Raw genomic sequence first — 12,950 nt, forward strand, 5'->3', positions numbered from 1 at the left:
AGTTTAATTTAAGTTAATAAGGTGTCTTTTTGCTGTATGCATTTGGGTTTCCATGTATGTATTAAGGTTTTTTTTTTAAAAGTTAATGAGGTTTCTTTTTACTGTATGCATTAGGGTTTCCATGATTTAAGCAGTTGTACTAGCTCTTGATGTCAGATACATGCTCTGAGTATATTATGATCACTTTTACACATTTTTGAACAATCAAAATGAATCTATTAAAGGATTGTTCACAAGCTTTTTTTTCAATACACTTTATTTGTAAATAATCCTTAGATTTTCAAAGTTTAAGTTTGGAAGGAAATCCTAAATCTTCTTTACAATCATGGATGATCAATGAAGATAAAAAATTGATTAATTATACTGTGGATGATATACATGATTTATTGTTCAATGTTTTTATTACATCGGTTTGTTTAAAAGAGGCATTATTTGCAAATTATCTCTCCCTTCTTCAACTACTAAATAAAGTACTTTGAAGTAAATTCAAACTAAGATTTAAAGAAATTGATGAATGCTTGAAAAATTAAATGTGTTTCAGTTTGACGTAGTATGAATAGGGTAAAAAATGAGAATTAATAATAATAATAAATATTTAGATCTCATAATAATAAATATTAAGATCTCATATCTTCATTTCCTCTGTGTGTGTGTGTGTGTGTGTGTGTGTGTGTGTGTGTGTGTGTGTGTGTGTGTGTGTGTGTGTGTGTGTGTGTGTGTGTGTGTGTGTGTGTGTGTGTGTGTGTGTGTGTGTGTGTGTGTGTGTGTGTGTGTGTGTGTGTGTGTGTGTGTGTGTGTGTGTGTGTGTGTGTGTATTACTGTAACTACTAGGAAATGAGAGTTCTGGGAAAAAACATTTTTTTTTCATGACGTGAAAACGCGTAATGAAAAATTTTAATTTTTGTAAAGGTGTTTAAATATTGCACGAAATTTTTCTTGTTCTTTTTTTCTTTCGTCTTGTTCTTTTTTTGTTTTGATGATTGATTTGCATATTTCTATCTCCCGCCATTTGATTCCTTTATTTTTTAAAATTTGAATGGGATCTTGAGACAGTATTTTAAAACTTCGAGTTTTTCCGTTTTCATTTCGTAAGATTTTAATTTTGCGAGTTTCAATGGAATTCATTTTTAATGTGCCAAGAATTTCTTTAAGTCAAAAATTTTCACAAAATTAAATTTAAAAAAGGTTTAGAATTAGGCGTAATAATACGCTTGTCCGAGAAGAAGTTAAAAGCTTCCAGATTGACCGACTTGAGCGTCGCCAGAGTTGAGCGTGACAACGAGTTTTCTGCCAGCTGCGACGCTTGGCATGGAGTCTGCTTCTGCAAAATTTCTGTAAAACGAAATGGTGGTGGTGGAGCCGATAGAGGCGGTGGATTGGTATAGCAGTCCTGTTGATTTGTTGTTGAACGAGTTTAAGTTTGATCCGTTCCACGAAGACAAGTAAAAGTCTTCCAGTCCAGACGAGGAAAAAATGTATTTGCTGTCGCCGTCATACTCAGGGAAAGTGTTGTAATTGTTTTCATTGTAAGGAGTCCATGGACTGAGGACAGTTCCGTCGCCAGGAGAAAAATTACCGTCATACATTCTGACACTGGACTCCCACTAGCTTCCAGAGGAACCGATGACGTGCATCCTTATGCATTTCAGAAAAACGCCTTTTCCTTTTCCCATGGTGTTAAGAAGCACATATTCGTTTCCGTAAGTTGTGTTGAGATATCTGAACGTCTTCGAGTACAATTTAACGGAGGAAAGGAGAGGAGGGATGGTTGTAAATGTGGAAATAAAAGGTTGAATCCAGTAAGTTATTGCTGCAGCATTATTATTAACCAATTTGATGGTTAAGTTTGTTGTAAACGGTAAGTCGTAAAATATCCCCCTGAGGAAGTGGTGTTAACGTTGCAACCTTGCTAAGAGCTGGCGTAAACCGGTCCGCCGAGAGGGGAAAAGAGCAAGTCGCAAGCAAGGGCAGTGGTGTCCACTCCTATTCCTTTTGCTGTTGTTGAAGTATTTCCAACTACAATCTCTCCATCTGCCAATATTTGAATAAAGACACGTCCAGGAACTACTGTTCCTGTTCCACTTATGGTCAGCCATAACCTTCTCAGAACTCCAGGACCGTCTATGTAGCTAAAGACTGGTGCGGTGGTTGATCCTACCACGGTTTGCGACTTTAACCCTAAGGATGAAAAGTTTGAATTTGGAACAAGTCCTAAAAAGTTGGATTTTTGTGACAAAACGTCTGCGTAACTTTTTGTCGCAGCGTCTTGCGCGTTTGACGGATTAAGCACATAGATTAATTTATGGGAATTTAAATCCAAGTCCGCAGCTCCAATCACCGTGCCAGTTCCTCCCGACGAATGCGTGTCCACATAATATTTCGTGGCGGCGTCGTGTGAGTTGGTTGGTTCTGCCAAATTAATGATTTTTTGAGAATTAAAATCAATGTCTGCAGTGATGGTGCTGGAACCGTCTGTTTTAATAAAAATGTTGCTTGCTGAGTCTGTTGAATTATTGTCGAAATAAACGCTGAATTCGCTTCTGTTGAATTTATCAATCATTTTTAAATGGAAGAAATTTTTTTAAATTCGATTTGCGATTACCAATTGCTGTTTCCTTCTTCACATTTTTTCAAGACGTAAAGACACAAGTGACCACAGTAGACGTGTTTCCAAATTGAACCCTTTCGCTGTTGTAAAAGACGGGACTTTTTAAATGTTCGACGAGCTCGACGAGAGGGGGTTGGGCGTAAGAGTCAAAAATGAACTTTTTATCCCCGTCTTGAATCCCCTGTATTGACAATCTCGCATTCTTTTTTCATTGCCTTTTTTGGAAATTCGTCTCTGACAAAAACTCCTCTAAAGTTTTAATTTCAGTTTTTTTGCTGCCTTTATCAATTGAAAATTGGTCAAAACCTCGTTTGGCAAAATAATTCCTTCCACATTGATCCTTTTGTTACTCATTTTTTTACTTTGTTAAATTTTTTTTAAATTCTCTTGGACTATTCCTTGATTGTTGCCTCTGTAGATTTTTTTAATTTGTAATGGCCATAAGCCAACGTGTGAATTCCATCTTCCAAAATGATTCTTTTGTCGTCGTCGGCGCTGAGAGAGATTTTGTTAATTTCTTCCGTGTAATTTTCGTGTAAATGGGATCTGATCACGCTCATTTTACTTACCTTTTCTTTTTTAGTTTTGAGAGAGTCTTTGTAATCGTGGTGAGTAATGTATTTTTTAACCACATTATTTTTCAACCATTTACATTTTTTGTTCTCTTTTTCATGGATTTTGTAAGAGTACAATATCGACCGTAGACCGAAAAATTCTTCAATTTGCTTTCCTCCGGTTTCGTCTTTGAACATCCCAATGACTTTATTGTTTGCACCAACCTTAAACCCAACACTTTGAATGGCGGGATGTTTTTTGTCAAATTCACTCGTGTCGAATTTGCTTTCTACATCCTTAGCAATGTCTTTGTAAAAATCGTCCGTTTTTATTTCATAAATCAACGAGTCCGTGTCTGTCATCAACAATTTTGCCCGATCTGAATACATTTTTCTAATGTAATCGTAATGAAATTCAAACATCAAAGTTTTACTCAAATCCAAGATGGACATTCCCAAATAAATCGGTTTGTTGTAAAACAACTTTATTCTTTTCATGTGAACGGCTATTAAGTTTTCATCGAAAATCGTGTCGGACGTAATTTGGTTTGGACGACAATTTCGAGGCTTCCTCCCTTTTTGTCACCAGTCTCACGTCCACTCGCTTTTCAATGTTTTCCATGGTTTTTCCAAGCACCAAATTGTTCATTAGCTTGAAAAAATCCTTCTCAAATTCGTTTTTGGCTTTTGTTCTTAAATTGGTGTTAAGGTCAATGTATTCTTTTAACCAATCCCGCTCCTCAAATTTTATTCCTCTGTGTACCTTTGAAATTTTCATTCCCAATCGTTGATATAATTTAAGGTTTTCGCGGTGAAGGACGTAATTCTTTTTGTTGCTTAAATTTGGAATGAGTTTTTCCACTTTTTTAATGGTCATTTTTTCCGGAGCCAAAGGGTAATCGTTGTGTTTGTCGTGAAGACTGTCTGGATCCAAATCGACTTCTAAAATGCAAGGAATCGATTCCCAATTTAAAATTTCGTCTTCAGTCATCCATTTAAAACCGTGCGTTGGAAGAGCCTTGCTCATCGCCCATCCGTACAAGTTGTTGGCGTCCAGGTATTGAATGTATGTTGACTCTTTGCTTGGGTCAAAAGAATTTCCCATGTATTTATTATTTGATTTTCCAAGTCTGTTTGAAATCATGCTTATTCCTCCGCGGATTCCTTTTTGAACCATGAGAAGCATTTCAGGATCGCTCAACAACTCCAATTTTATTTTTGTCATTTTCAAACAAGCGTTCCAAGCCAATCCAGGAGACGTATAGTACCAAGCAGGGTCGAGTTTGTAATTTTTTAAGCAAACATCTCTGAAATTCTCTAACACATCAGCTAGCATCAACACATCAGACACATTGTATAAATCATGATAGTCCCTAAACGTTTTACAACCAAATTCGTTCCAAACCGTTTTGGCGTGTGAATAATCCTCATCACTTATTCCTTCATCGTTGAGTTTAGAGAAGAATGGAAATTACCTTTGGTGGTAATTGTGTTTCAGAGAGTTTATCAATCGAGTCAACCCAATCGTATGGGTACACACCTTTTCTTAGCAACAAATTTCGTTTTGTTCCACTATACATTAAATTCAGATTCTTACACACAGTATCAGCTTTTTTTAAGCTTCTAGGTTTACAATCTTTACAATTTATTTTACATTTACATCCATTTCCTTTTTTATCTTGACAGTTTTCCTTGCATGTCTCTGCATCTAACCTATCACATTCCGCATAAATCTTTAATGAGGTTTTCTGTTAAATTTTTTAATGAGCAAGCCATGAATCTGAAACTATCGATAAATCTCAACTCTCGTTTTACTTCAATCACCTTACCCTCTTTAATAAACTCAACCACTTTTATTTCTTTTGTGAAATTTATGTATTTTTCTTCATTGTTTGGAATGCAAATTAATTTTCCACCAGACTATTTCTTGATGAACAGGTGGCTGTCGTAACCTGTCAAATTGTGAAACACAACAGGGAAGAATTTTGGAATTTTGTATTTTGTGTTGCAAGTGTTGTGTGCAGCTCCTCGGTACTTTCCAGTCAAATGGCAGTGATCGCGCACTTTGTCATCTCCAAGAATTTCATCGCAAATGTGACACACGGTTGCAGAATTGAAATTTTTTTTATCTTCGAAGGTCATGATCATTTCTTTTTTGAATTTTGTCATTTTGTAAATTTCAGTAATGTCTTTTTCGAGCATCTCCACAAATATTTTTGCAACATCATCCGTTTCTCTCGTTGCGGTAAAAGTCACTGGATTTCCTTTGTAAACGGTTTCGTCAAAGCATTTGATGAAATAGCAGAACGAACTCGGAGTGTGTTTTTGGTACTATTTTGTGTAAGACTGTTTTGGGTCGGGGACGCAAGTGTTGATCGGTGTGATGAAACTTTCAAAGTCTGCGTAAGCGACAAAAGGAACTCTCATCGACCTTTCTTTTTGTTCAAATTTCATAAAAAAAATTTTTTTGGGGAGTTCGATTCGTACCGAGCTGTGCTCTTTGCAATAAGTCGAGTGTTTGGAAAGATCTTCCTCGCTATTCATCCCTTGCAGACAATATCTGCAAAAATATTTTTTGCCGTGATGTGTAGATGACTGCGATGAGGCCAATCGACTTAGATTTTTGATCAAGCAATAATGATTTGTTTTTTCGTTTGGAATGAGCAGAAAATCTATTTCATGTTTTCTGTTTAAACATTTGGATATTAGTAAAGGGTAAATGGATTTGTTTTCGTACCCAAAAACGCTAACGCTTATTTCTGGGTTATTTTTTTCAAATTTTTTGATTTGATCGAGTTTGACTGGAAATTCAATCCCTTTCCAATTTAACTCTTTCAATTTTTTGATCAAGTCTTTATCAATTCTTTCACCGTGTTTTTCCTTCATGTTTAAAATTCTTGAGACGCACCATTTGAAACATTCGTTGTCTTCGTTGACCATGTTGATGATTGCTTTTTTGCTCGCCAGAAAATCGTCGAGAGGAATGTATGACCTCGCGCTGATTGGATTGTAATCAATCAAGTTAATGTCCATTTTCAAGATGGCAGACACTCTACAAGTCGAACCCATTTCGTTGTATTTGACCATGTTTTCAAGGATTTCATCTTTTGCTGTGTCGTAAAGTTCTCCCAAACCCGTCGACTTCAAAATAATTCCAGATTTTGACGAAAAAGTGACAGTTCTAGACACTTCATCCCCAGTCGTAATGCTCACACACGACATCTCGCAAATTAAAACAATGTACGCTTTATTTTTATTTCATTAAAGAATTTTCATCGCACCGTTTTTTGCTGAATCTAAAAAGGAAGAAGCGTCATAATGATTTCCTTCGATTTGATGCGAAAATTGTTTGGCAACATTTCTTAACGCGTGATCGGTCAATTAAAAATTAATTTTCGGTTTTCCGAACACGAGCTATTTGAGAGACAATATTATTTTTTTTAATTCTCTTTTTGTATTTTTTAATCTTTTTTTCACAACATGTGGAACGTACGGATCAACTGATTCGAAAACGCTGTTAAAGCTGTTGACTACCACATTTTTCACAGCCGTCGTCAACCTTGAAAACAGTCCAGGAGTTAACACAGGAGACGAATCTGAAACAGGAGCGTCAATGAGGTGACGCGATGGCTCTGGAACAGATCTCGTCGTGATGACAGGATTTTGCAAATGGGTCGGTTTTGGAGCAAGAGCTAGTTTCCACATGAGAGATTGATTTGATGCGATGACAGGTCTCTGTGGAATTGTGGATGGTTTTGGAGCGATGATAGGCTTTTGAACAATTTGACGCGGTGCGATTACAGAACGAGGAGCAAGAGCCGGTTATTTAACAGCCCATGAAAGTATGCTCCTTTGAGATGATGCTGCGTTTAATTTTTTACGAGATCATCCTTTTGCATCTTTGAATAATTTTTCAATTTTAGGACTTTGGCGATTTCTCGCAATTTCTTTAACGTTTCGTTTTCCATTTTTATTATGCCAAGAAAATTATTTAACTCAAAATCAATTTTTATCATTTTATTATATCAAGAAAATTTTTTTTAAAATTTTTCGACTTAGCCATTTTTTTTCAATTCTCCGAAAAGAATTTAAAAATTTTTAAGCAGCAGTAGCGCAAATTCTCTTTTTTTCCGATTTCAAAATTTTAACCCTTAATATTTGTATTTGTTCCTCATCGTATTCCAAATCATCTTCTTCTGATGAATATTCTCCTGTTTCCAATTCACTATAAATTTCTTCACCATTAATTACTACAGGATTAATTTCTTCACCATATCTATTAAATACATGAATTTGGCCTGATTCATCAAATCTAATCACATCACTAATCCTCATTTCGTTTTCCATTTTATTATGTCAAGAAATTTATTTAACTCAAAATCAATTTTTTTCGATTTTGTCGTTTTTACGGTTTTCGAGTTTTTCAGAATTTAAAATTTCAATCTTGATTCCATTGTCCACTTTTCCATCTCGACGCTCCAAATATCTCCATCCGTGCCCCGTTTTTTTCATCGCTTTGTAAAGGGATTCGTATTCAACCACCCCCCAGTTTCGATGTTGGTCGTTTTCACAGTCACAGGTTTTTTTCGAATTAAACCAAGTCTCTCGTATTTTGGGTCGATCGGTTTTTTCACATTTTCTTGTTTCACCTTTTCCGTTTTCACAATTTCCGTTTTCACTTCTTATTTTGGTCGACCTACAGGTCTGTCTTCTTTTGCACCTTCCAAAAGCAAATCTTTGCTAATCAGATTGTTCTCAACCGCAATCATCATCAAAGTCAACAAATTGTTTGAATTTTTGTGACTCCATTTTCTCTCAGCAATTTTTTCAGATCATTTTTTGTGAATCTCATGTTTTTATTTTTAAAAAGAAAAAATTTTTGTTTAATTCATTTTTGTCAAGATTTATTATTAAAGAATCTAATGAACAGCATTCATGTTGGTTCCGTCTGAAACAAATTTAATCAAATTTGTCGGAAATGATCACTGCAAATATAACGGTGCTATCTGACGTTGCTGTTCGAAAGTTAAGGTTCACAACCAACTCGGTCGTTTCAGAAACAACTCTTTCTTTTTGCTTGCTGATATCGACAAAGAACAATGGATACAAATTTTTATATTCAAGAAGAGACAAGCCAGATTGACAAACAAGTTCGTTTGTGCCATAATATTTTTCGTCAAAAGAGAACGCGTCAGAATGAGCCATAACAATTTTCTTTTCTCCGCTTTCTTGCCTTTGTCGATGGCGACGTCTTTGGCTGTCAATATAGCGGAAGAGGCCAATTCTTTTCCGGCAGACTTGGCTGCTGTGATCGCTTCTCTTCCAATTTCGCGTGCTGCTGCCTTTCTCAATAAAGGAAGAGACGATCTCGATGCGTTTGAAGCTGCCATTCTCCTCAAAAAATTCTTAACCATGTCCATAATTCCTCCACCTCCGATGACGTTCTTTTTTATACATCTTCTTTTGTTAACAATGAGCATTTTTTTTAAAACAAGAAATTTTTTTTAAATCCATTGTGTTTTTACGACTCGATGTATTTTTGAATCGACTTGTATTCTTCATTATTAATTTCCCCTTGTCTCAGCAGCTCATCACAAATAGCCACAGCCTCGTTTCTCGTTGCGACATTTCCAGCATGATTTTTGCACAAACGCATTCGGATCGCTCGGAAGTATGATCACTCCGTTACCTTTTTTTCCTTTCGTTTTAATTCTATTTCTGCCCCAAATGGGTGCAATGATTGTAACATATTTTTCACTTCTCGAAGCTTTTGGTCTGTTTGGATTTGTATCTGATTCAATCGCCTGAGTGCTAATAAGAATTTTTTCATAATTTTCTAAGTCCTCTTTTGTCTAAATGTTTTTATCAGGTCTAGACCTTGAAATCAACTCCCAAAGGCCTTTTGTTCCCGTATACTTTTCTCCACCAATAATGACATCGATGACAAATTGTTCTTTTCCAATGTACATTTTACCACCTTATCCTTCGTGAATTCCAAACACTCTGCCTGAAGCAAATTGTTTGGATGCGTATTTGGCCAAATATTCCAAAGCATTATTTCCAACAATCATTCTTTCAGGAGTCTCTAAACTTTTAAAAGACGTCTCGCTTTCTGGATAAGTTAAAGCCAGTGGATTGTTGTCAACCGCTCTGTAAGCAATGCTCTTCAGCTCGTTTTTCACCTTTTCATTGCTCTCAATCAGAGGCTTAAAAAACTTACTCAAATCAGTCTGATAATTCGTATCTGAAATGTTGGTGTTGATGCTCTCATGGTAAAGCTTTTCTCTGTTAGCCATATAATTTTTAACAATCTCATCTCTCTTTTTCGGGTCTTGTATTTTAAAAAAAGACATTTTTAAAATACGTAGAAAAACAAACTTAAACAAAAACACGAACGAGTCTACGTTTTTGTTTATTTTCCCTTTTTAAACATATTATTAAACACTTGAATGGCGTTTTCTCTTCCTTTTTGGATTAGCGACTCTTTGGTCAATTCCTCAATGCTGCTTTTTGCCTTTGTTCGTATCTCCTCTGTCATGGTCTTAAATTTTTGAAGCTCGCTAAGAATTAATTCGTACTCAGAATCGCTCACAAAGCCATCCATGAGCGATTTTGAAATGTGATTGCTGATGGTGTTCAATTTGGACTCTGCAAGAACTTTTAATTTTTCGTGCTTTTCAGCCTTCAGCATCAGTTTTTTGTTCTGTTGATTTCCGAAAATAGATAAAACCCCCATTCCAATAGCAATACCCTAACACGCAATCGATACTGGAGCGGCTACGATGGTTGACAAAAGTGCAATTTCTGTAACTCCCAAACCAATGCACACCGTTTGCAAACCATCATCTGTAAAACAAATAATTTTTGCAACGCGATAGTACTTTTTGCTGATTTTTTGAAGTCGATAAATGTGCCCTTCATCTGATGGTGCTGTTGGAAGAGTCGGATAAATTTTATCCTTGTTTTTTATCATTTCCATCTTTTTAATAAAATTTTTTTTTTTTTAATTCGAATCGATTTGATTAATTTTACAAGGTTTTTCCTCTTTTTTTATTACGACGTCCCGTGAACTCTAATTGTGTATAGTCATGAAGATTTTATCCACAGACTCTGAAAAAATAATACCGTTTTTGTAATAATCCAATTGATCACTTATTTTGTTCATCAAAGTAACAACAGCAATACCATTTTCTAATTTTAGACCGTTAGACAACGATATTTGCGTGTGTGATAAATAACCAATTTAAATGTCTTGTTGAGAAAAAATCTCATGCTGCCCGTTGACGTTAAAATAGGTTGGATGACTCAATTTTTTATTGGTCACAATAATGTTTTTCGTATTTTTTTGTTCCAACTCTTTAATTCTTTCCTCTAAATGACCCAAATGCAATTTCAAACTTTGGTCTTCTACTGATGTAATGTTTTTATACAACTTATGAGGGGTGTGCATTTTTTATATGAAAAGAAAATGATTTAAATCATTTTATTTTCATGAATTTTACGTGATTTCACAATTCATCATCAGATTCCACTTCTCCCAAATCCAAATCATCACCTATGATGCTTTGAAAAGAAGGTGCATTTTTTGTGATGACCACTTCGGAAATTTTAACCTGAATGGACTCGATCTGTGCTCCAATAAAAACACCTTCAATTTTCAAAGAGGCGATGGCGTAGCACTTTTGTCGAATGTATTCCAAAGGATTTGCTTTCACAAGCATTTTATTTTCATTTACGCACTCTTCTTCTTTTGTTTTCTTTTTGAAAAACAAAGAAGTCACGTCAATGTTTTTTTCGTTTTTCTTTGTAAACAACTTTCCGAAAAAAATGGGAGCTGCGTTTGGATTTTCAGATTTGTTTTTCAAAATGGACAAATCTTCCGTCATGATTTTTTTTACTCTTCCTCCTTTTTTCAAAGTTGACATCATTTCCTTGACTTGTTTTTGAAGAAATTTTGATATTTTTTCAGTCATCTCAATGAATTTTCTTTCTTCTTCGTTCATTCCGTTTTTTTCGTTAAATCCTAGAAATGACATGGAATAACCATTCAGTTCTTTCGTTTCAAAACTGTAACTTTCAAACACACCCAGAGAAAACAAAACTGGAGTTCTCAAAACAACGGGACCTTTTCCAGAGGGGTAATCATAAAACAGCGGAATCTTTTGGTACTGAATTGGTTTTGTTGCTTAATAAACTTCTCCAACCGATAATTTGCTCTCATCAAAATTTTCAATTGTAACAAAATTCATCTTTTTATAAAGAAAAGAAAATTATTTATATCATTTTTTTCAAACGTATCAATTCTTTATGGTCCACCCAGGAGTTAAACGAGTCTGGATATCCTTGCCATTTGACTAATGATTTGCTCTTTGTTTTTCGAATAATTTTTTCAATTCTAAATATGTCTTGATTTGTCTTTTGCATTTCCTGCTCGTAAAAAGTGCCTTTAATTAGGGAGCTCAGGCAATTTTTATAGCCAATGTAAATCTTTTTTATTTAAAATGCATTGGATTCCTTAATATATTTTATTTTCAAAATGGTTTCAACCACTTCTGTAGCTTATTTAGTTCCAAAGATATTCGTGTTTTAATATTTTCAACTCATATACATTTTATGAAATATTTCCGTAAAGTTTCTTCTTTTTTTTTCTTGCGTAAAAAGTTGCGTTAACAATAAAATATCTAAAGACGGGGGAAATTTATAAAATTTCCACTTAGAAAACAAAAAACCCACCCTATTAGACTACCAAAAACAAAAAAAAAACTGATTGACATAATAAATAAATAGTTGCAGAATCTATTTTTATGTGGGGACGAAAGAACTAGCTTAATTTACTTGTATATAAACAAAACTGAAACATTTAAAGTTAAATAACTTTATCAACTCTAAAGCAAAACAACCTTTTCTAAAAAAAATAACATCTATATATACATATATACTATTTATTTTCATGGGTGGGTTTTCATTCTTCGACACCTACATAAAATCATTTGTTGCGTTTTTTGGACGAAGTTTTTCAAAAACGTTCGGTATATTTTTTTCCGCGATAAAATGTCACGTGACAAAACTCCCTACTTTAATTTCTTCACCGTTGGCGTCGGTGACTTTGTACGTGGGTGGATCTGTGTACTGAATTTTTGACACTGTGAAAACCTCCTCAGTCCATCTAGGCGTGTACCCTTTTTCAAAATTGGACTTCTTTTTTGTGATCCTCACTTAGTCACCCATTGAAAATTTCGGTTCTGGTCTTTCTGTTTGCACTTTTCCGTTCAGATTCATCCAACCCTTATTTTTATTATTTTCATCGCTGGCTTCAAATGGAGTCATTTTGATGGAAGAGTGCTTTGTATTGTTGCAATTTTTACCATTTCGTCTAAAACGTCGATGTATTTATTAGTGTTGTTGGCTGAAAAGTATTTAAACATTTTTTCTTTCATCGTTCTGTTCCATCGTTCAACGACACAACTTTTTTCTTCGTTTTCAGTGGAATACAATTGCATGCCCAACGCTTTCACGTGTTTGTTATGAAATTCTTTTCCTTTGTCCACCCACATTTTGGTGCACTTTCTTTTTTTAAAGATTTTACTGAAAGCTTCAGCCACGTCAAAACCCGTTTTGCTTTTTTTAAGGAACGATCCATCCATACTTTGAAAAAATGTCAATGACCATGAGCAAATATTTTACTCCGTTGTTGAATTTTGAAAAAGAGCACATGTCGACCAAATCTGCAGCCCATATTTCATCGACGCCATTCACAAACACTTTTCTTCTTTTAAAATTATGAATCA

This window comes from Hydra viridissima, unplaced genomic scaffold (genome assembly GCF_058129835.1).
Source record: "Hydra viridissima isolate aposymbiotic clone 2 unplaced genomic scaffold, HvirCarnegie_v1 scaffold_6, whole genome shotgun sequence".
Classification (NCBI taxonomy): Eukaryota; Metazoa; Cnidaria; class Hydrozoa; order Anthoathecata; family Hydridae; genus Hydra; species Hydra viridissima.